The sequence below is a fragment of the Oryctolagus cuniculus genome, chromosome 21, assembly GCF_964237555.1.
Source record: "Oryctolagus cuniculus chromosome 21, mOryCun1.1, whole genome shotgun sequence".
Taxonomy (NCBI): Eukaryota; Metazoa; Chordata; class Mammalia; order Lagomorpha; family Leporidae; genus Oryctolagus; species Oryctolagus cuniculus.
This window is the reverse complement of record NC_091452.1, coordinates 20,316,785-20,339,886: the sequence shown is the minus strand read 5'-3', so window position 1 is coordinate 20,339,886 and position 23,102 is coordinate 20,316,785. Positions and strand designations below refer to the sequence as shown.

At 58.9% G+C, this 23,102-nt stretch overlaps 1 protein-coding gene across 1 annotated transcript in view; it reads left to right on the top strand.

Annotated features, from left to right (window-relative positions):
* The first annotated feature begins 204 nt into the window (after positions 1-204).
* TPST2 (tyrosylprotein sulfotransferase 2) overlaps positions 205-23,102 on the top strand; it is a 48,345-nt gene continuing 25,447 nt past the window's right edge. Inside the window, exon 1 of the mRNA XM_051826473.2 lies at positions 205-268. The gene's annotated coding sequence lies outside the window, so the exon portion shown is untranslated. The remainder of the gene's footprint in view (positions 269-23,102) is intronic.

The window sequence follows — 23,102 nt, the reverse complement described above, 5'->3', positions numbered from 1 at the left end:
CGCAGGTGGCAGCCCCGCACGCGGGCAGCTCCGAGCACAGCCCCGGGCCTCCCGGGCTCACCACGCGCTCGGGCGGCGGGCGGGGCCGCGCCTGCACACGCCCCCTCCGCGTCACGGCGCCGAGGCCCCGCCCCCGTGCGGGCCCCTCCTCCTCCTCCTCCCCCTCCTCCTCCTCCTCCTCCTCCTCCCCCCCTCCCCGCCCGGCCGGGGCGGCTGGAGAGCCGCGAGTCGCTGGGCGCGCGGGGCCGCCTGGCCGCGCCTCGCCACGGTAGGTGTCCCCGCGGCGGCGCGGGGGGTGTCGGGCTGCGGGCGCGGGCGGGCGGGCGCGCGGCCTCCGGCGCCCTGGAGCTCTCGGTCCCGGCGTCTGCCCCCGGGGCCCGGCGCGCCTGCTCCAGCTCGGCGGCGGGGAGCCGGGAGGCGGGCGGGCGGGGACCCGCAGAGCCGCCAGGCGCCCCGAGCGCTCTCGGCGGGGTGCGGCACTGCCGGGGCCCCGGTAACCGCGCTGCTCGTCCGGGACCCGGCGGCGCTCGGGGTCTGAGTGCGTGTGTGTGTGTGAGAGAGAGAGAGAGACTGAGGCGGGGGGGGGGCACCCGCGTGTCGCCGCCGCCCCCGGAGTCCCCAGCCCCGCCCCGGCGCGCGCGGACCCCCCGGCGGCCGCCCGGGCGCGTGGAAGTTAACTTGGAGCCGCCCGCCGTGGAGTTGGGAGGCGTGGGGGGGCGGGGATCGCTGATGGGGAGGTGGGTGCTGAGCGCATGGGCACGGGGAGCCCTGGACCGCTTGGAGGTCACGCTGGAGTCCGTTGGGCCCCAGGTGCCACCCCGTCCCAAGGCGGACAGCCTCCCCCTGGCCGAATGGGCTGCCCCGGACCTGCCTCGTGGAGCTGGGGCTGGGAGTGTGGCAGTGGAGAAAAGGGGGTGGGCGCCTGGGACCTGGCGGCCAGTATGTGGGACAGAGGTCAAGGTCTGGCTCTCCCGCTCCACAGGGGCCGGGTGGGAGCCCTCCTCTTTTGAACCTATCACCTCTCCTCCATTCTACTTTTGCAAAAGGTCCCCGAGGTCAGGTGCCTGTGGCCCTAGCCCCCCCCCCCCCCCCAGCTAGGATGTGGCAGAGCTGAGACTCAGCCCACCCCCACGGGCCCCCCACCCGCATTGCATGTCCTGCAGGGGTGTTGGGGAACAGGGCTGGCCCGGGGACTCCCACTCACCCTGGAAGCCGCCTCTGAATGTGGCCAGGCGGGCTTGGGTGCTTCCTGTTTTGAACCCCACAGAGGGAGCCCCTTTGCCTGTCTCCATGTCTCAGCTCATGCACCCTTCATTCTGGCAAGGGGGCCTGATGGTTAGGCCAGGCCCCTGGATCTGGACAGATGGGGCCATGAGTCACTGTGGTTTAGTTCAGTGGCTATGTGGCCTGAGCGAGTCACTGCCCCCACAGCCGAGCCTGGGTTTGTTGCATTGTGCTAAAGGAATTTGTTTTGTTTTTTTAAGATTTGTTTATGTATTTGAAAGGCAGAGTTACAGAGAGAGAGAGAGAGAGAACAAGCGAGCTTCCATTTGGTGGTTCACTCCCCAGATAGCTGCAAATGCCAGGCCAAAGCCAGGAGCTTCTTCAGGGTCTCCCACACAGGTGCAGGAGTCCAAGCACTTGGGCCGTCCTCCACTGCTTTCCCAGGCCATAGCAGAGAGCTGGATCGGAAGTGGAGCAGCCGGGACTCAAACCGGCGCCCATATGGGATGCTGGCTCTGCAGACATTGGCTTTACCCATTACACCATAGCCTCAGTCCTGAAGGAATAGTTGCATCATTTATGAACCATTTTACTCTCCCCTGTTGAACCCCATTTATGCTGTTGTTTACTTACTGTGTATTTTTGTACCATGTCATGTTAAACATTTTTTGAATTCGTTTTATTTGAGAGTCAGAGAAATCTTCCATCTCTTTTGTTCACACCACTCCCCCCGGCCCCCAGATACCCACAGCAGGCAGGGCTGGGCGAGGAGCTGGGAGCTCATCTGTGACGTGTGGGTGACTGCTAGGGCTCTCACCTGCTGCCTCCCGGGGTGCCCGTTCGCAAGAGCTAGAGCCGGGACTCTGATGGGGTATGGGCTTCCTGGGTGCCGCGTTCACTGCTGTGCCCCACACCCAGCACCCGTCACGGTCATGTTCACTATCACTGTCATTGTGCGGACAAGTCCCCTGGCCCACAAGTTGCCCCCTTTAGAGTATACAATTCGGTGGCTTTTCGGATATTCACCAAGTTGTGCAACCATCACCACCATCTAATTTTAGAACATTTTCGTCATCCCCAAAAGCAACCCAGTGCCCATTAACAGTCACTTCCCAGGGCCTGGCAGCCACTTACCCGCTCTCGGCGTGCATGTCCCGGGGCCGGGTGTCTGTGTCCGTGGGGCCCGTGTGTCCCGTGGTGTTTGGAGCTTTGCTCGTGGGGTGCTGCTCCCGGGGTCCAGCCTGTTGTCGCAGAGATCCGCGCGTGCTTCCTTTTGTGTTTGTTTATTTGGGGATGAGTTACTTTTTATGGCTGGTAACTATTTTGCTGTGTGGACAGACCCGGTTTTATTTATCCACTTATCAGTGGGTGGACATTGGGGCGTTGCTCCTTTTTGGCTGTTGTAAACAATGCATGTCAGTCTCAGTATGAAGGTGTGGTTTGATTGTGGGTCCCAGGGGAGCTCTTTCCCAAAGTGGAGACCCTGTGGTGGATCCCCACGGGCAGTGTAGGAGGGCTTCAGTCATTGTAGTCCTTGAGGTCACTGGGTTAGATGTGCTAGTTATAAATGGTTTCCTAGGATTTGTTTGTCTGAAAGGCAGAGAGAGAGAGAGAGAGAGAGAGAGAGATCGATCTTCCATCCACTGGTTTACTCCCCAAAGTGGGGGCTGGGCCAGGCTGAAGCCAGGAGCCAGGAGCTCCATCTGGGTCTCCTCTGGGGGTAGCAGGGGCCCAGGCACTTGGGCCGTTATTTGCTGCTCTCCCAGGAGCGTCAGTAGGGAGCTGGACCTGAAGAGGAGCAGCCGGCACTGGAACTGACGACGCTCCCACTGGGGATGCCCGTGGCGGCTTCGTCCGCTGCACTACAACACCAGCCCCCGTAATCGCTTTCCTGATACACAGTAAGTCAAGCACCTCATTAGCAGAATGAGGGGTGTCCCCTGTGTCGCCTGGGACTCCCAGTGAGGGAAGCAGAGGTGAAGCTGGCTGAGTGGGTAGGCGGGGTTTGCGTGCGCTGCATTGTTGTTGTGACAATGCCAAGTCCTTGCTGATGCACCCAAGGCAGCAGGAGAGCCAGGGGTACACAGAGCCCCCTCCCCGGGACCGGCATGGGAGGGGGGGAGGAAGAGGAGGAGGTGATGAACAGGCGGAAGCTGCTCAGATCCTCCAGCCCCAGGCCAGCCTGGAGTCCTCGGACAGCAGAGGCCCATGGGGAGGCTTCCTAGACCACAGCCCACAGCAAAGCCCTGCCCCTCGGCCTTGCCATCAAGCCTGGTCCTGTCCGTGCCTCATGGCCATGGCTGTGGGAGGGGCCTCAGGGAGCCAGCGCCAGGCCTGAGATGAGCAGTCCAGAGTTCGAAACACGCCAGCACCCCAGACTCACACACTTTCCCTCTTGCTTCTCGCTTCTTGCTTTCGGGGAAGTCAAGAGCTCCGGGTCAGAGCGGGGCGCGGGGTTTCCATGGAGGTGCCGGGTTCCTGGGAGGCTACCCTGTGGTCTGCTGGCTCAGGAATTCCAACCGGCGTTCCTCCGCGTGGTCCGGCTTCCCAGCCGCCACGCCACAGCTCACCTGGGCACCTGCCCTCTGGGCGGGGCTTGACGTCTACACCTCCAGCTCCCTCCCTGGGCCCTCCTGCCTTTGTTCGTGTTTGCATGCTTGCGCTTCCTTGTCCCTTGAAGATCCCGAACTCCTGTGCACTAGGAAGAAACGCAGCCCAGGGGCCGGCGCTGTGGTGTAGCAGGGTAAGCCTCCGCCTGCAGCACCGGCGTCCCATGTGGGCGCTGGTTCTTGTCCCAGCTGCTCTTGTTCTGACCCAGCTCTCTGCTACAGCCTGGGAAAGCAGTAGAAGATGGCCCGAGTCCCTGGGCCCCTGCACCCGCATGGGAGACCTGGAAGAAGCTCCTGGCTCCTGGCTTCGGATCAGTGTAGCTCTGGCCGTTGCAGCCATTTGGAGAGTGAACCAGCAGATGCAAGATCTCTCTGTCGGCCGGCGCCGCAGCTCACTAGGCTAATCCTCCGCCTAGTGGCGCTGGCACACTGGGTTCTAGTCCCGGTCGGGGCGCCGGATTCTGTCCCGGTTGCCCCTCTTCCAGGCCAGCTCTCTGCTGTGGCCCGGGAGTGCAGTGGAGGATGGCCCAAGTGCTTGGGCCCTGCACCCCATGGGAGACCAGGATAAGTACCTGGCTCCTGCCATCGGATCAGCGCGGTGCGCCAGCCGCGGCGGCCATTGGAGGGTGAACCAACGGCAAAGGAAGACCTTTCTCTCTGTCTCTCTCTCACTGTCCACTCTGCCTGTCAAAAAAAAAAAAAAAAAAAAAAAAAAGATCTCTCTGTCTGTGACTCTGCCTTTCAAATAAACAAATAAATCTTAAAAAAAAGAAACGCAGCCTAGGGGGATGGGGCTGCCCTTCTCCGGGCCTCAGTGTACCTCACTGAAGAATGGGAATAGGCCTGTCAGAACCCCGGAGTCAGCGAAGCTGTTGGGGCCAGCGCTTGTTGGTGGGTGTGATTTTGTAGATGAACTTGTAGCCATGGTGGCAGGTCAGCTGCATGGCAGGAGTACTGACTGGTGACTGGAAGGTGCTTTCTCCAAAGCTTCGGGTGTGGCTCGGGTGGCCATGGGGCGTGCTGGAAGCTTCTTTGTGTAGCCTCCCCACGTGCTGCTTTGCTGTCTGCAGACACATGGCCACCCTGTCTCTGGGGCAGCTCTGGGGTGCCCGCCCCCTCCTCCGCCCCTCTGCAGGTCTTCCCCGCCCCGGGGTGGATTCTTGGGAATGATTCACTCCAGAGGAGGCTGCGGGCTGGCCAGGCCAAGTCCCAGAAATTGCAGGGGAGGCCCTCTGAGGGCAGTGCCCACTTGGCCCTGGGGAAGCGGCTCCATCTCATCCTGTGTGCTCAGGCGGCAGGCGGCCAGCCCGTCTGCCGAGCCAGTGTGCAGCGGGCAGACTGAGCAGGCCGGTAGCGTACGAGGGTGCACGGGCTGGCTGCTTTTCCCGGGGATTCCGCTCTCACGCCGGCAGAGTTGCGGGCGTGGGACGGGAGGGCGTTGGCAGTAAGGTGCTTATCCTGGTCCCAGGTGGAATTTGAGTTGTCACACAAGCTTTTGGGCCGCCTGGGAGCCTCTACGGCCCCGTTTGTCAAAGCACTAATCCTGAATACGCTAGGGGGCGCCAGCCGCTGTTCAGACTTCCCGTGTCCTTGAACCCCTTTCCCTCACCCCACAGCCCTGAGCGACCAACAAGCCAGGGCACAGAGAGGGGAAGTGACTTGTACAAGGTCGCCCAGACTGGGAGTGGGAGAGGCAGGATTTGAACCCAGGCCCTGTCCTCTCTGTGTACACGTGGCTACACCTCCATGCCTTTCCTGCTGCCCAGCACGCAGGAAGCAGGTAGCAAATGGCAGTTGTTGGGCAGGTTCTCAAGTCCCTGTGCCACACCCCTCCCTGGTGGGCAGCAGAGATGGGTCTGGCTCGTGAAATGCAGACTCCAGTCCTCCCACCCTCCCACTTCCCACACTCTCATCAGCAACCAAGTCTCAACTCTCCCTCTAGTTCACTGTAAGCACGGGGCAAGGCACGGTCCGTCTCTGAGCCTCAGTTTTCCAAACTGTTAAATGGGTGAATTCAGCCTGCAACATGGTTTTCGTTTAGCTCCTGTGCAGTGTGTGTGTGTGTGTGTGTGTGATTTATTAAAAAAAAAAAAGATTTATTTTATTTATTTGGGAGACAGAGTTACAGAGAGAGGTAGAGCCAGAGAGAGAGAAGTCTTCCATTCCATTGGTTCATTCCCCAAATGGCCGGAATGGCCAGGGCTGGGCCAGACCAAAGCCAGGAACTTCTTCCAGGTCTCCCACACAGGTGCAGGGGCCCAAGGACTTGGGCCATCTTCCACTGCTTTCCCAGGCCATAGCAGAGAGCTGGATCAGAAGTGGAGCAGCCGGGACTTGAACCGGCGCCCATATGGGATGCGGCACTGCAGGTCACAGCTTTACCCACTATGCCACAGTACCGGCCCCATGTGTGTGTTTCTTAACATCCACAACGTTCAAACATTTTGGAAAGAAAGTCCAGTTTGTCACTCAGAAACTCAGGCAGTCAGGCCCAGTTGATCCGTGCCCCTTCCCCATTGTCACCTGCAAGACCCGAGTGGCCTCAGACGCCCCTTGGCCTGGCGCCGTCTGCCGGGCTGAGAGGACGCCCTGAGCCTGCCTGGTGCCACTTGAACAAGCAGTTCCAGTGCTCGGAAAACAGCTCTTTTTTTTAAATGACTGGTTGTGATGTCCTCGCTGAGCCTGTTCAGCTCTGCTTTTCTTAGACATTGGAGGCTGGCTGAGGCCTCCTGGTGCCTTGGGGATTTTTTTTTTTTTTAAGATTTATTTATTTGAGTGACAGAAACAGAGAGACGGAGCTGTTCAATCTGCTGGTTCATTCCCCAAATGGCTGCAACCGCCAGGGCTGAGCCAGGCTGAAGCCAGGAGCCAGGAACTGCATCTGAGCCTCCCACATGGGTGCTGGGGCCCAAGGACTTGGGGCATCCTCTGCTGCTTTCGCAGGTGCATTAGCAGGGAGCTGGATTGGAAGTGGAGCAGCTGGGACTCGAACTGGCATTGCAAGTTGTGGCTTAACCTTTTCACAGCAGTGCTGGCCCCACCCTTGGGGCTTTTTACACACCCGGCCTTCGCCGTCATTCCACACTCCCTGGGTCAGGAGCCTGTGGTTTCTGGCTCCTGTGTCCTGTATCACAGCCCATGGATCCGAGTCCTGGCTGTTTTTAATCCAGCTTCCTGGGAGGCAGCAGGTGACAGCTCAAGTACTTGGGTCCCTGCCATCCACATGGGAGACCTGGATTGAGTGCCAGGCTCCTAGCTTCGGGCTGATCTGGCCCCAGCTGTTGCTGGCATTTGGGGAGTGAACCAGCAGACAGAAGCTCGCTCCCTTGTCTGTGTGCCTGGCAAATAGTGATGAAAGAGCCAGGCACGACTCTGACCTGAGAGGGTTACCTAGAAATCGGGGTCCGTGCCCCTCCCTAGCCTGAATGTGTGCTCGAAGCCCCTGGGGGTCTCAGTGCAGAGCAGGTGCAGGGAGCAGGTTAGGGTGAGGGCCACAGACTGCATTTCTAACCAGCGTCCAGGGGACCCCATTCCTGCTCGGCCAATGAGCAGTTTGGCATAGCAAGGCCCTGACGAGCAGGTGACAGAGCCCACGGGGCCGTACCTGCCCACCCCCATTTCTCTAGAGCCTTCTCGTGGATCTCACGCTCGTTGGATTGTGTCCTGGCTGCAGCTGCCTTCGCGTCACAGAAGCAGAGTGGAGACCAGCAGTCCCCCGTCCATGGCTGCAGCCAGCTACCCCCAGCATCTGCAGTCAGCAAATGCCCTATGGAAAATTCCAGAAGGTCAGAGTGCGCGGTGATGGAGTGAGGAGTGTGAGGGAGCCGGAAGCCGTGCACTGCCTCGCCCTGTGCCGCTGGGGAGCCTGCACCGCCCGCTGTCTTGGTGCCTTGCTCGGGTCACCCTTGTTTTACATCACAAGGACCCCCGACCCATGCTCTTGCGTCTCACTGATTTTCTGTATTATTCCTTACTGTTGATCTCTTGGCGTGCCCTGGATGGGGGTACTGGGAGACCCTGGGGCCTGCTGTCTGCTCTTGGCTCTTGGTGCTTGTCTCTTGGACCCCTTCATGTTATAAAACTTTGTGGTGGGGCCAGTGCTGTGGCATAGCGAGTAAAGCCACTGCCTGCAGTGCCGGCATCTCATATGGGTGCCGGTTCGAGTCCCGGCTGCTCTACTTCTGATCCAGCTATCTGCTGTGGCCTGGGAAAGTGCTAGAAGATAGCCCAGGTCCTTGGGCCCCTGCACCCGCGTGGGAGACCCGGAGGGAGCTTCTGGCTCCTGGCTCCAGATCAGCGCAGCTCCAGCCATTGTGGCCATCTGGGAAGTGAACCAGTGGATGGAAGCCTTCTCTCTCTCTCACTCTCTCTCTTTCTCTGCCTCTGCTTCTCTATAACTTTGCCTTTCAAGTATATAAATAATATATATAATACATATTATATATTATATAAATAATATATATAAAGATATTATTTATTTACTTGAAAGTCAGAGTTTCACAGAGAGAGGAGAGGCAGAGTTAGAGAGAGAGGTCTTCTATCCGTTGGTTCACTCCCCAATTGGCCACAATGGCTGGAGTTGCACCAATCTGAAGCCAGGAGCCAGGAACTTCCTCCAGGTCTTCCATGTAGGTGCAGGGGCCCAAGGACTTGGGCCATCTTCTACTGCTTTCCCAGGCCACAGCAGAGAGCTGATTGGAAGTAGAGCAGCCTGGTCTTGAACTGGCGCCCATATGAGATGCTGGCACTGCAGGCCAGGGGGTTAACCCGCTGTGCCAAAGGGCTGGCCCCGCATAGTTTCCTTTGAGAACAGGTTTTACACACGGGCAGTCCAGCAACCCAAGCTCCAAGGGGCTGACGCTGAGCAGGTGGCACCCAGCGGGTGGGAGTTTGGGGAGCCCTGGGACAGGGGCGGGGCCAGCGGTGCTGTGCCTGCCAGGGCTCAGCTGCCTGCCTGGGGCCGTGGGAGCCATTGAGGGAGGCGGCTGGGTGAGCGCAGAGGGGATGGTGGGGCTGAGGCCCTGTTCCAGCTGCTTCGTCCCAACCCGTCTGTCTTGGTCCCTGCTTGCGTCTCTGTCTCCTTCCACGCCATCTCCTGGGTTTGTGTCTCTGCTCGTCTTGGTCTCCCTGCCTCTGCCCGCTGGCGCTCTCCTCTGCTGTGTCTCATCTCTCTCTGTCCCTGTCTCCCTGACTGACTGGCTCTCTGCCTCTGGGTCCCCTGCTGCCTTCCTCCCCGCCCTTACACTCGCAGGCTCATGTGCATGCTTGCGTGTGCACACACACACTCACAGATGCACACATATACACTCAGGCGTGCACACTTATATGTGCACATGCTCACACACTCAGGCACATACTCATGTGCACACTCACACACACTCATGCACACACACTCAGGTGTGCATACTCACGCATGCACACGCTCACGCACATTCGTGCCCACACTCAGGTGCACACTCACGCGTGCACACACTCACACACTCATGTACACACTCACATACACACAGACTCAGGTGCACACACGCATGCAAATGCTCACACACACTCAGACTCACACTCATACGTGCGCACACACTCGTGCACATGCACTCGCATGCACACACTCGCGTGCACACACACGCTCACACACACTCAGGCACACACTCGCGTGCACACACTCACGTGCACACAGGCAGTGGCACAGCCTTCCCTGACTCATCAGGTGCGCTTGCCCCACTTCCCCTGGCTGCCAGGGACCTCTGCTGCAGAACCTCCTGGAACCTGCTCAGGGCCTCCTGGGGCGTGGGGGGAGGACGGAGGCAGGCCCCTGCGTGCCCGAGGCTGGTGTGTGCCCTATGCCTGCAGGGCCTCCCTGCCTGCCTTAGGGCTGTTGGGGAGGAAGAGGAAGGAAGGCTGGGCGGGCAGCAGCAGGCGGCAGGGCCGCTCTGGGTCTGGTTTGCGTTGGGGCCCAGAGCAGGTGGGCAGCAGGCAGGCTGGGGGGTGCCGGGTCCTCTTCCTCTGAGGACCCCCAGTGCCTGCACACAGTAGGTGTCTGCCTTCTCTCTGTGGCTGCCTGCTCGCTGCCCTGCCCGAGCACATAGTAGGCCAGGGGTGCCTCTTGGCTAAGAGCTTTGGGGAGAAAAATGAGATTGGAACCTGGGTCCAGCCCTGTCCTTCCCCAGAGGGGCACACTAAGGCGTTGGGCATCGTGGAGGCTTTGGAGGATGGAACGCTTGGGAGTGGGGTGTGGTGTGGGCGGAGGCGACGGCACCATGTGACCCGTGCGTGGCCTGTGTCACACGGAAGCAGTGGCTCCCTCCTGCCTTTTCCTCCACCTCTGCTTGCGGGGGCCCTGCACTCTTGACGGGGGAGGGACAGGAAGAACCAAGGAGGAAGGACTTGTAGCTGCCTGCATTGGTCATCTGGTAAACCTCCAACTGTTGCTGAGCCAACAGGTGCCTGGGGCTGCATCTGGGCTTGTCTGAGAGGCCTTGGAAGCTCATGGTGACCTGGGGTGCAGGCGTCGAGCAGGGGCCCCCGGTGGTGGAAATGTGGGAGCTCTTGGGTCAGGCACACTGGAGCGAGACCCGCAGCTCTCTCTCTGGCTTGAGCTGCAGGACCTGAGACCTCCGGGTACACACATGTTCTCGCTGTGGTAGTCAGTCCCCCCAACTCCCCTCAAACAGGGATCATAGCAATGACCATCTCGGGGCTGTCGTGGTACCTGGTGCACAGACGCACCCAGGAGCTCCTCCAAGGGTTTTGCTGTTCACCCATTTTGCAGGTGAACAGGCTCAGAAGTTCAAGGCCTTCCTGGACATGACCAGGCAAGTCTGCAGAGGGAACTGGCCACCAGCAAGATCCCAGGCCCCCTCGGAGCCCCCAGCCCAAGGCTCTTCCCTTATTCTGAACCTGCCGTTTCTCCTGCCTCAGTCACTCCATGTGTGTGTGCATGCGTGCATGTGTCTGTGTGTGCATGTGTGTCCATGTGTGTGCACGTGTGTCCATGTGTGCATCTGTATGTGTGTCCATGCCTGTGTGCGCATGTGTGTGTCCATGTGTGCATCTGTGTGTGTCCATGTGTGCACATGTGTCCGTGCCTGTGCGTGCGCGTGTATGTCCGTGTGTGTGTTCATGTGTCTGTGTGTGCATCTGTACGTGTGTGTCCGTGTGTGCACATGTGTCCATGTGTGTGTCCATGCCTGTGTGTGCGCATGTATGTCCATGTGTGTGTCCATGTGTGCATCTGTACGTGTGTGTCTGTGTGTGCACATGTGTCCATGTGTGTGTGTCCGTGCCTGTGTGCATGTGCGTGTGTGTCCGTGTGTGTGTTCATGTGTCTGTGTGTGCATCTGTACGTGTGTGTCCGTGTGTGCACATGTGTCCATGGGTGTGTGTCCGTGCCTGTGTGTGCGCGTGTATGTCCGTGTGTGTGTTCATGTGTCCATGTGTGCATCTGTACGTGTGTGTCCGTGTGTGCACATGTGTCCATGTGTGTGTGCCTGTGTGCGTGTGCATGTGCATGTGCGTGTGTGTGTCTGTGTGTGCATCTGTACGTGTGTGTCCGTGTGTGCACATGTGTCCATGTGTCTGTGTGTGCGTGTGCATGTGCGCGTGTGCGTGTGCGTGTGTGTTCTCATTCTGAGCAGGGCTGGAGGCCTTTGAAGCTCTTCCTGCTTCCAGGACCAAGCGAGGAGGCTCTGCCGGTTTCTCCGGCAGGACAGAGGGGTGGGTTAATGCCTGCAGGAGATGAGAGTCACAAGCCTGGCCACCTCGGAACGGGGCCAAGAAATGACACCGTTCAAACCCCCACCTAAATCCTGTGCCCTGCTAACGCGCCCACGGTGTCCCTGGGACGGCAGCCTAATGCCTCTTGGACGGACTACAAGAGAAGATGGAGCCCGTCTAGCCCAGAACATTGCTTGCAGCTGGTATTTATTAGTTGCTTGCTTTGTTCTTGGTGAAGCTTTTCCACCTTTTGGCCGGCAGCCACTCGCAAAGCCGCCACCACGAAGTCGTGGAAGGCGGTGTGATCAGAAGTGCCGGCGGCGGGGGCGGGGGGTGGGGGTGGGGGGCAAGGGGAAGGCAGCTGGAGACTTCCTAAGCACCAGGCATCTCATCACCTTCTGACCTTTTTGCGCAGATATTCTGGAATCTTCTTCCCAAGTGGAAACTCACATCTGCATTTAGGGGGCGGAAGGGAGAGCGGCCCCGGGCAGCCTCAGTGTTCCGTTGAGACTCCGGGTACACATTTGGCTGCTTTTGCTGAGACAGACTTTCGAAGTCAGGCTGGTGCTGGGAGATGACTGTGAAAACAGGAAGCATGCTGAGGTCACAAAGAACCTACTATGCGCCTTTGAGTGGCAACACGGTGAGTCAGTGACCGAAGGAAGGAAGGGAAGCAGTGACCTGGCCCTGGGACATGGGAAGTTTCAAAGGCACATTGTCTTCAGGTGCAGCTGTATCCAGGTGCTCCTGTGGGTCAGGACACTGCATTATTTTTTTTTTTTTTAAACTTGTTTTATTTGAAAGGTAGAGTTACAGAGAGAGAGAGAGAGGTCTTCCATTTGCTGGTTCACTCCCCAAATGGCTGCACCTGCTGGAGCTGGGCCAGGTTGAAGCCAGGAGATTCTTCCAGGTCTCCCACCTGGTTGCAGGGGCCCAAGCACTCGGGCCATCTTCCACTGTTTTCCCAGGCACGTCAGCAGGGAGCTGAATGGGAGGTGGAGCAGCCGCGTCTCGAACCGTGGCCAGCACTGCAGGTGGCAGCTTCACCCTCTAGGCCACAGTGCCAGCCCCTGTTTGTGCTCTTGAAGGAACTGGGGCTGGGCCAGGCTGAACCCGGGAGCCTGGAACTCCGCCCTGGCCTCCCACCCGGGTGGCAGGGGCCCATGTTCTTGGGCCGTCTTCTGCTGCCTTCCCAGGCGCCTTGGCAGGTAGGCCGTGCAAGAACTGGCCTTTCCTGCTGAAGTGGGAGTCCAGGAAGGGGCAGGAAGGGCCTGGCTTCCCCTTTCCCGAGATCGCTCCTGATGCTCGCCGCAAACAGACCCAGGAGACGCGGAGGGGAGCAGGGAGACCGGAGAAAGTTGCACAGCCCAAGGCGAAAGGCCACAGAGCAGGGTGGCCCCCGGAGCACGCCCACCCGAGCGAGTGGTGAAGACAGGGGTATGGCTGTGTCTGAAAGGTCCCGTTGGGGTGCGAGAGAAAGGCAAACAGCAGAGCTGCCCGCAGGGGTTCTGGCCCGAGGATGAAAGGGTGGCGCTGCCAGGACCGGGAGGGGACACCGGGAGGACTTGGGATGGCTGGGTTTGGCCCGGCCTAAGGAAAAACCCTGTAAACAAGCTCACACCTCGGGGTGGCAGAGAGTGAGCGAGGCGGAGCCAAGCGGCCCTCACTCCTGGGCGTGTGCGCACAGGCCAGTCCAGCCCGGCTGCCGGCTTACTGAGTGCGGGCCTGGGGGTCGTGGGTGCCAGCAGCTGGGGCGTGGCTGGCACGGTCGCAGGCTGAGGCTCACTCGGCCTGGGTGTTCCCTGCTCCGGCAGGGAGGGGGCCACTAGGGAGTGCGGATGGAATGGATGAATGAATGGTGTGTCCCTCCGGGGCAGCCAGGGATGGCGTGCGAGTGGCAGCGTCGGGCACAGCACAATTCCAAGACACCCACAGGGAAGGGTGTGCATCGTGAGGCCAGCTCGAGGGGTTTTGTAGACAGATGTGTCCCTGGGACCAGTTCCCAAATCTAGAAAGGAAACCCAGCCCGCGCCCTCCCTGCACCAGGGCATCCTGTGCCCCCTCCAGTCCCTGGGGCGGCCGGCCCCTAGTGGCTGCTGTCACTCACTCCCCCCCCCCCCTGTCTATACTGGCCCTGGCATCCCAGGGACCACGCACCATGGTCGCTCTGCATTGACTTCTGCTGTTGTCGGTCCAGTCTGACTCCATCTCCCGGCTATCTGTCGTGTTCATTTATTTTTCTTTTCTTTTCTTTTTTTTTTTTTGACAGACAGAGTGGACAGTGAGAGAGAGAGAGACAGAGAGAAAGGTCTTCCTTTGCCGTTGGTTCACCCTCCAATGGCCGCCGCAGCCGGTGCACCTTGTTGATCCGAAGCCAGGAGCCAGGTGCTTCTCCTGGTCTCCCATGGGGTGCAGGGCCCAAGCACTTGGGCCATCCTCCACTGCACTCCCTGGCCACAGCAGAGAGCTGGCCTGGAAGAGGGGCAACCAGGACAGAATCCAGCGCCCCGACCGGGACTAGAACCCGGTGTGCCGGTGCCGCAAGGCGGAGGATTAGCCTGTTGAGCCGCAGCGCCGGCAACCATTTATTTTTCCACCCTTCAGTGAACGTGCATCAGAGCGTCCCTGGCGGTGGGGGGGGGGGGGGTGGGGGGGTCGCCGCTGGGGTTGCACTGACGTCTGTGCTGTGGTGAACGCCCAGGGGCGGAGTTGCTGCCGTCAGGTTTTCCGGAGGCCAGCGCCCGGTCAGCCTCCCAGCATAAGAGCAGCCAGGGTCCGCTTGCATCGCCGCCTCGCCAGCACTTGGGGTTGGCTTCACTTTCGTCAGATGCATAGTGACCCCACAGTGGAGTATTAAAAATTATGGATTTATTTAAAAAGGGAGAGAGAGAGAGAGAGAGAGTTATCTCCCACTCATTGGTTCACTCCCCAAATGCCCGTGAACAGCTGGGGCTGGGCCAGGCGGAAGCCAGGAGCCGGGAACTCCATCCGGGTCTCCCATGTGCATGATGGGGCCCCAGTACTTGAGCCATCCCAGGATGTGCACTAGCAGGACGCTGGATTGGAAGCAGAAGCAGCAGGACTCGAACGATGCACTCTGATCCGGGGCACAGGGCCCCACGCAGCAGCGTAACCGCTCTACCAAGCATGCACCTCCCTGGCCACGTGCTTTTAGTTTGCATTTATTCCCTGGATAGTGAGATGGTGCGCCTGCCAAACACTTTACTGACTGTTCAGATAACCTCTTTGGTGAACTGTCTCTTCAGACTCGCCTTTCCCGTTTCTTATTGATTTCTCAGAGCTCTTTATATATTCCAGATACAGGTCTTTTGTCTAATGGGTATTGTAAATGTCTCCTTTTGCCTGTGGCTTCGTTGAGCAGCAAGAGGAACAAGCAGGAGCTCTGAGCCTTGGACTCCTTGATTTGAGCACAAGGCAAGCCCATCCCCTGTGCGAGCCTCAGTTTTCCTTCCTACAGCCTGCAGAACGTTAACCCATTGTCTGTGGCTTTGATTAGCACCTTTGCTAGCATAAGAAAGCCCTGAACTAAAATGGGCAAAACTGGCCCAGTGGGGTTTTCTCATCAAAGTCCTTCCTGTTTCTCAGGGAAGTTCTGCAGGCATCTATTGAGCACCTAGTGTATACCAGGCTCCGGGCTGGGCGCTGCAAGCACAGCCGTGGGGGCAGGTGTTTGGCCTCAGAGAGGAGATGCCAGTCAGAGTGCCCACACCCCACATCCAAGCTCCTGGATTTCAGTCCTGGCTTCACCCCTCAAATGGCTGCAATAGTTGGGACCAGGACAGGCCAAAACCAGGAGCCTGGAACTCCATCTGGGTCTCCTACGTGGGTGCAGGGATCCAAGCTCTTGGGCCATCCTCCGCTGCTTTCCCAGGCACATAAGCAGGGAGCTGGACCGGAAGTGGAGCAGCTGGGACTTGAACTGGCGCCAGTATAGGATGTTGACATTGTAGGCAGCGGCTTAACCCGCTGCACCACAGTGCAGGCCCCGTCACGGGACGCTTGAGGCAGGAGCCCCGCGGTTGGACGTCTGAGCTGGGTGTACAAGTGTACCCGTAGGGAGATTGGAATAGAAGGGCTGCACTGCAGTGCGGAGAGGAGCCTGGATGCCCCAGGTGTCCCCACTGTCGCCGATCCACGGGTGAACGCCCAGGCTGGACCCAGGGGAAGGAGGAGCCTTCCGGGGAGGCGGGACTGGCCCAGGGCCGACCGCTCCTTCAAAGCCCTCAACGGCCAGACGCCAGCAGGAGAGACTTCAGCTACCGCTGCTCCCTCTCACCTGCCAGCCCCGGCCTGGCCCTCCCCTTCCCCGGCTGCTCCACTTCCTGAGTTTGCAGGTGCAAGCCCGCACCTCCCTGAGCTGTATCTCCGTGTTCAGTCAAGTGTTCTGCACCTGCCCAGGTTTGATGCCCCATCTCTTGCTGCCCAGCCCTCTTTTCCACCCCCCTTACCTGCTGTGTGACCCTAAGCAAATAGCTTTCTGTCTCTGGGGGCTGCCGGCTTTGCCCGGCCTTACTCCTGTCATGCCTGGTGCTCAGGAAACCTGAGAAATGCCCACGGGTGACAGGTCTTCCTGGAGTAGGGCCTGGGGGTGGCACAGAGGATACCCAGCTGGTACCGTGCAGATGGCACTCTGGGTTTGTGGGTGGCTTCTCCAGTCTCTGTGTTATGGTCCCATTTCATTGCCGAGAAAGCCGAGGCCCAGGTGAAGCACCTTGCCCAGGGCCACACAGCTTTGCAGAGGCAGAATTCGGATGAGGAATGCTGAGTTTGCAGGTGCAAGGCCGCAAATCCCTGGGCTGTATCTCCGTGTTCGGTCAAGGGTCTTGTACTTCTCCAAGCCTCAGTTTCTGCATCTGTCAAATGGGCTGGGTGCTGAGCAGTGCCCAAGGCTCATTGATTGATCTGCCTGGGAGCCCTCCCTGCAGCCCTCCGCGGCGTGTGCTGTGAGCCCATTCATCAGCAGAGGGAACCGAGGCTAAGCCATGCCACCTGCTGCTGGGGTCCCACTGCCGCTGGGCTCCGGTGCCCTTGGCCTCCACCGCGCAGCTCTCTGGGGGTGCCTGTTGCACACAGGCAGAGTGGGTTTGCCCGGTGCCCAGCCCAGGCATCCGTCCTGCATGGCTGGACGTGAACAGGCACAGGAGTAGCCGTGCCAGTGCCCACGAGCTGTCTCCCTCCCTCCCTCCATGCTGGGTGAGCGCTTACCCATCCACCTTCCTGCTCTAAGCTGATTCTGACAGCCAGAGCGGTTGGCCAGGAAGGTGGCCCAGGCCGGGGCCAGATCCTACGAGTCAGAGCCGGGAGAGGCCTTAGAAGGGAGTCGGTCCCCGGTGCTGGTTGCCTGGATGCCTCGTTCAGCCTCACTCACTGCATCTGGAAAATGGGAGGAATCGCCAGTGTAGCACAGACGGCGAGGTGCACCAGTGCAGAGTGGGTGCCGAAGGGGCGCTGGCCCAGTGCTGGGGGATGGGTCTGGGGCGGGGGGTGCTGCCGAGATAGGAAGGGCGTGTGGCTGGCAGCTTAGGCGTCTGTCGGGGAGGCCTCAGCTTGGGGGGAGGTGCCCCGTAGCTGCCGGGGCTGCTGGGGAGCGATTAAAAGAGGGAGAGAGCCACGGGGGTCCAGCCTGGTGAGGGGCTTGTCTGGGTGCTGGGGCTTCGCCTGCGTTTACTGAAGTGGCCACCGTCCTAGAACAGGGCCTGGCACATGGTAGGTGCCCAGGCACCTGGCAGGAGGGACACGTAGGGTGACAGGGAGGACTTCAAGGTGAGGGGAGCAGGTGAGGTTCAAAAGTGGGGGAATAATCCAGGGCCTCTTAGCTGGGGTTTGCTGACATCTGGGGCTCCGTGATCGGTGGTGGTGGGTGGCAGAGAAAGGCAGATGGACAGACGGAGCCCCCGGCCACTGGGTCGCTCCCCAGATGCCTCCAGCGGCTAGGGCGGGATTGGAGCCGAAGCTGGGAGCCAGAAACGTGGTGCGGGTCTCCCACGTTGGGGGCGGGAAGCAATCATGGGAGCCATCACCTGCTGCCTCCCGGGAGGGGGAGCTGCGAGTGGAAGCCGGGTGCTCCAGGGTGCCTTCACCCGCGTCCTAACTGCGGGGCAAGGGGCCCGCTCCCTGTAGGATAACAGCAGCATCCCCAGCCTCTCCCATCGGATAGCCCCCAGCCATCACAACTGTCTCTGGATACCGCCTGTTGTCCCCTGAGGGACTGCTTGATGGGCTGGTGGGCGGGTGGAAGGAGGGTGAGGCCCCGCGTCCTTCCTGTTCGACAGACACTTGGTTGTGACCTCCTGGAGAATGCAGGTGCACCTGGCTCCTGTCCGAACTGCCCAGCTGGGGCCACCTCTTAGAAAAGAGACAAGGGGCCAGCGCCGTGGCTCACTTGGTTAATCCTCTGCCTGCAGTGCCGGTATCCCATACGGGCGCCGGATTCTGTCCCGGTCGCTCCTCTTCCAGTCCAGCTCTCTGCTGTGGCCCAGGAGGACAGTGGAGGATGGCCCAGGTGCTTGGGCCCTGCACCTGCATGGGAGACCAGGAGGAAGCACCTGGCTCCTGGCTTTGGATCAGCGCAGTGCCAGCCGTAGCAGCCATTTAGGAGGTGAACCAACGGAAGGAAGACCTTTCTCTCTGTTTCTCTCTCTCTCACTGTCTATAATTCTACCTGTCAAATAAAAAAAAAAGAAAAAGAAAAAGAAAAGGGACCAGAGGACAGGTTGGAGGTTTTGCTCTAGAGACTTAAAGCTTTTCTCATGTCCTTTTTATTGACTGATTTATTTTTATTTTTTTTTCTTTGAAAGGCGGTGGGCCCCACCTTGTGGCACAGCTGGTTAAGCCGCCACCTGTGAATTCAGCATCCCATTTCAGAATGCCGGTTCAAGTCCTGGCTGCTCCGCTTCAGATCCAGCTCCCTGCTAATGTACCTGGGAAAGCAGCAGAGGGTGGCCCCAAGTGCTTGGGCCCCTGCACCTGCGTGGGAGATCTGGACAGAGTTCCAGGCTCCTGGCTTTGGCCTCTGTCATTTTATCTTTTAAATAAACAAAATAAATCTTTAAGGGGGGCGGGCAGTGAGACAGAGAGAGCGAGAGGAGTTTGCTTTACTCCCCGAATGCCTGCAACAGCTTGGGCTGGGCCAGGTCAAATCCAGGAGCTATGGGCTCCATGCAGGTCTCCCACGTGGGTGGCAGGGACCCAAGTACTTGAGCCGTCACTGCTGCCTCCCAGGGCGTGCGTGAGCAGGACGCTGGACCGGAAGCAGAGCCAGGATTGGAATGCAGGTGCCCTGGGCAGCTTAACCACTATACCAGACACTCGCCCCTGGCTTGTTCCGTTTAATGTGGAGATTGATCATAGCTGTGAGTGGAACAGTTCAGTGGATTTTTCAAATGGGAGTGAAACCCCGGGCTGGCCCCAAGCTGTGTGGATTTGATGCAAGCGTGCACTCAGGGAGTGCATGTCGGCACCTGGCTCGCAGTGGGAATGTAGCCAGAGCCCATTATGGTGCTGCTACGTCCTCCCAGCTCCCCCTAGGCGGAAGCAGCCAAAACTGTGTGTGTTCAGGCTGGAGCTCAGAGACCAAGAGGCACTTGCCCAGAGCCACACAGCAAATAGGACCGAACCTCGGACCAGAAGTTCTCAAGTAGGGGCCGTTTCTCCTCTGCCACCTCAGCTCCGGCCAGGCTCCTGGGCCTCCTGGCCATCAGACCTGTGCCCTGAGGCCGGGTGAGCTGTTCCAGCCTCCTCCCCACCCCCAGCTTGGCTGACACCCACCAGGAAGCAGGCAGGGCCAGAAGTGGCAGGGGACAGACCGTGTGGGAGTTGTGCTGTGGCTTTGCCTGACAGCACCGGGAAGACCGCCAGGGACAGGGAGCCTGGGACGGGGGGACCTTGGCAGGTCTGGTCTCTGTAGGTGGGCACTGACGGCCAGCCCCGTGCAGCTTCTCTGCTGCTCAGACATCTGCTGTGGCTCCCTAGAACCTCAGTCTAAATTTGCCTTCCTGTGCCCGCTGGGTTAGCACCGCATGTCCTACAAAAGACTCTCCGTGTGACAGCTGGCTGTGATCGGAGGAGCTGGAGCACCTGCCGGCAGCCGGGCCTGGCGCTAAATATCTCGTGCGTGATATCTAATTGAATCCTTGTGAGAGCCAAGTGGCTCTGCTGCTTCCTATTTTGCAAATGAGGAAGGTGATGCCCGTGGAGGTGGGGTGTCTCGCCCAGGGTCCCAGAGCTCGTGGTGCAGCCGGGATCTGCCGCCGACTCCAGAGCTGCGTCTTTTTCTTTCTCTTTTTTTAAGATTTATTTATTTATTTGAAAGGCAGAGTTACAGAGAGACAGAGACAGAGAGGGAAGTCTTCTATCCACTGGTTTACTCCCCAGATAGCTGCAATGGCCAGAGCTGGGCTGATCAGAAGCCAGGAGCCAGGAGCTTCTTCCAGGTCTCCCATGTGAGTGCAGGGTCCCAAGGACTTGGGCCATCTTCTACTGCTTTCCCAGGCCACAGCAGAGAACTGGATCGGAAGTGGAGCAGCCGGGACTAGAACCGTCTTTAACCAGGAGTCATCCTGCTTGGTCTTGTCTGGAGAGTGCACCAGTGTGGTGCCAGCAGAAGTGACCCTGGGAGCATAGGCGGCAGCTGGGCTGGGGGTCTTCAGGGCGGGGCTTGCTCTGACGTTGCCTGGACCCTCCCAGAGCTTTCCACAAGGCCGCACCTCACTCTGTTCTGGGGCCCAAGGTCGCGAGTGACGTAACAAACCAAGACGTCACCCCAGTCTCGTTTTTCCATTCTCTTTCTCTGTACCACATGGTTGGTATAGCTACTACTGAATCGTTGGCAAATTCAGAAAATGGGGGGGGGGGGGGGCGGGTGAAGGAAGTTCAGCAAGTTCTTGGAAAATGCATATGGTGGGGGAGAATCATACATAGAATTCAAAAATGTGTTCGACAGAACAAACTTATCTTTTCATTCCACTTTGTGTGAACCTTTTGCAGTACCCTTATATGAAGCCGCAGGTTACATTTTATCCAGTAATGAATGCATTTGTTTTATTTGGGAGAGACAGAGCGAGAGCTTGCTTCCCAGATGCCTGCGAGGCCTGGGGCTGGGCCAGGCTGCAGCTGAGAGCCAGGACATTAGCCAGGGCTCCCAGGTGGATGACAGGGCCGGGAGGACCTGAGCCCTGGCCTGCTGCCTGCTAGGGTGTGCACTGGCAGGAAGCTGGATGTGGGAGTAGAGCCAGGCGGCCTCGAGGCCCAGTGCCTGCCCGGAAGCCCTGGCTTGTATCCTAGGGTGTTTCTTGAGAGATTTCTTTTTTCCTCCCAACATCTTTACCAGAACGGAGCAGATGACCTGTTCATCCCCTGATCTCTGACCCCGGATAATGAGTGCTTTTGCCTGGGCCTGTCTACGCCCACGCTATGCGGTGTGGACTGTTTATTCCCTAATTAAGAGATGATGAGAAATTAATGGCTGGCGTTTACGGAACAGCTCCTGCTGCCAAGTCCCGCCCCCAGCACTCGCCCATCACCCCTCGCAGCCGCCCTCCGAGGCAGGCGATGCAGTTCCATTGTACAGATGAACAGGTTGAGGCTGCTGAAGTTAAACTGCCCCGGGTCCTCGGCAGAGCCGCTGGTGGCCCCCGGGCCCTTCAGCGCTGGGCCCCTGCGACCTGCGCTTGTTCCCCTGTGCTCTCTTACTGCCGTGCGTCCTGGGGGAGGGTGGGCAGGCAGGGTGCTGGCCGGGGAAGGGAGGAAGACCGATTAGAAGTCAGAATGCTTGGAACAGCTCTCCAGGGCCAGTGACGCACCTGCCTGCAGGAACTCAATGAGCCACGTGCGTGTGGTGTGTGTGTGTGTGTGTGTGCGTGTGTGTGTGTGTCTGTGAGATCCAGACGGCCGTCCCCGAGCCTCCAGGGTGCTTCTGGGGGTTGCCGGATATGGTGCTGTCCCATCCGTAAAGGTATTTAGCGTGTAGGAGCTCATAGCCTGGAGAAGGGATCCAGAGCTCCGGGAGGTTAGGAGCCTCATCCAAGGTCACCTGCACCGCCTGAGTCCCTGGGAGGCATGGCCAGTGCCGGGTGCTCCTCCGGGCACCAGTGGGTATCACTCTGTCCCACGTGGGTGCCACCCGGTCCAGTCACGGGGACTGACACCTTCTGTAATCACTGAGTTGTCGGCCGTGAACCCCTTTGGGCATCAGGAGCCAGGAGGAGGACTTGAACCCAGGTGCTCTGACGGGGGACACAGGTGCCTTCACCGCTTCCCCACCACTGGGTTACATGCTGGCCCTAAAGAGGACTTTATATTCCCAGCACAGAAAAGTGATAGATGGTGAGATGCACAGGCAAAGTAACCCTGATCTGATTACTCTGCATCACACACGGATGGAGCTGTCACTCTGTACCCCACAAACACATATGGTGAACATCAGTGAGAAGAAGCAGCCATTGAGCCCATTTCACAGATAGGGAAACTGAGGCTCGAGGTGGACTTGACGCTGCGGAGGGTCTGGGAGAGAGGCAGGTTCATGCCCATGTCAGCTGACGGCTCACCTGGGCTCTGTGCACCTGCCTGTGCCTCCCTCGTCCACTGCCGCTCAGCTGAGAAGAAGAACCTCTTTCTGCTTTCCCCTGGGGCCCTGCACCCATGTCTATGGCCAAGGTCACTCCTGCCCCCAGCGCACACCACGGTCCTGACCTGAGCTAAAAATTCAAGATCACGTACGTGCCAGTGTGGGAGGCCAGCATGGACAGAAGGCGTGCTGCTTCTGTAATAGTTTTTTTTAATTATTTTAATATTTTCTTTATTTATTTGAAAGGCAGAGTAGAGAGAGAGAGAATTCTTTTCATCCATGGTTCGCTTCCCTAATAGCTGCATCGACTGGGCTTGGGCCAGATTGAAGCCAGGAGCTTCCCCCAAGTCTCCCACATGGGTGCAGGACCCCAAGCACTTGAGCCATCCTCTGTTGCTTTCCCGGGAGTATTAGCGGGGAGCTAGATTGGAAGTGGAGCAGCTGGGACTCGAACCGGTGTCCGTATGGGATGCTGGTATTGTAGGCGGCGGCTTTACCCGCTACGCCACAGCACCGGCCCCTGTAATGTTTTTTTTTTTTTTTTTTTTTTTTTTTTTTTTTTTTTTTTTGACAGGCAGAGTAGACAGTGAGAGAGAGAGAGACAGAGAGGTCTTCCTTTGCCGTTGGTTCACCCTCCAATGGCTGCCGCGGCCAGTGCACCGCGCTGATCCGATGGCAGGAGCCAGGTGCTTCTCCTGGTCTCCCATGGGGTGCAGGGCCCAAGCACTTGGGCCATCCTCCACTGCACTCCCTGGCCACAGCAGAGAGCTGGCCTGGAAGAGGGGCAACCGGGACAGAATCCGGTGCCCCGACCGGGACTAGAACCCAGTGTGCCGGCGCCACAAGGTGGAGGATTAGCCTATTGAGCTGCGGCGCTGGCCCACCTGTAATGGTTTTTTAACTCCCCCTTTCATTTACTTATTTTAGAGTACATGATGTTGTTACGGAACAGATGTACACGGTTAGTAAATTCCAGG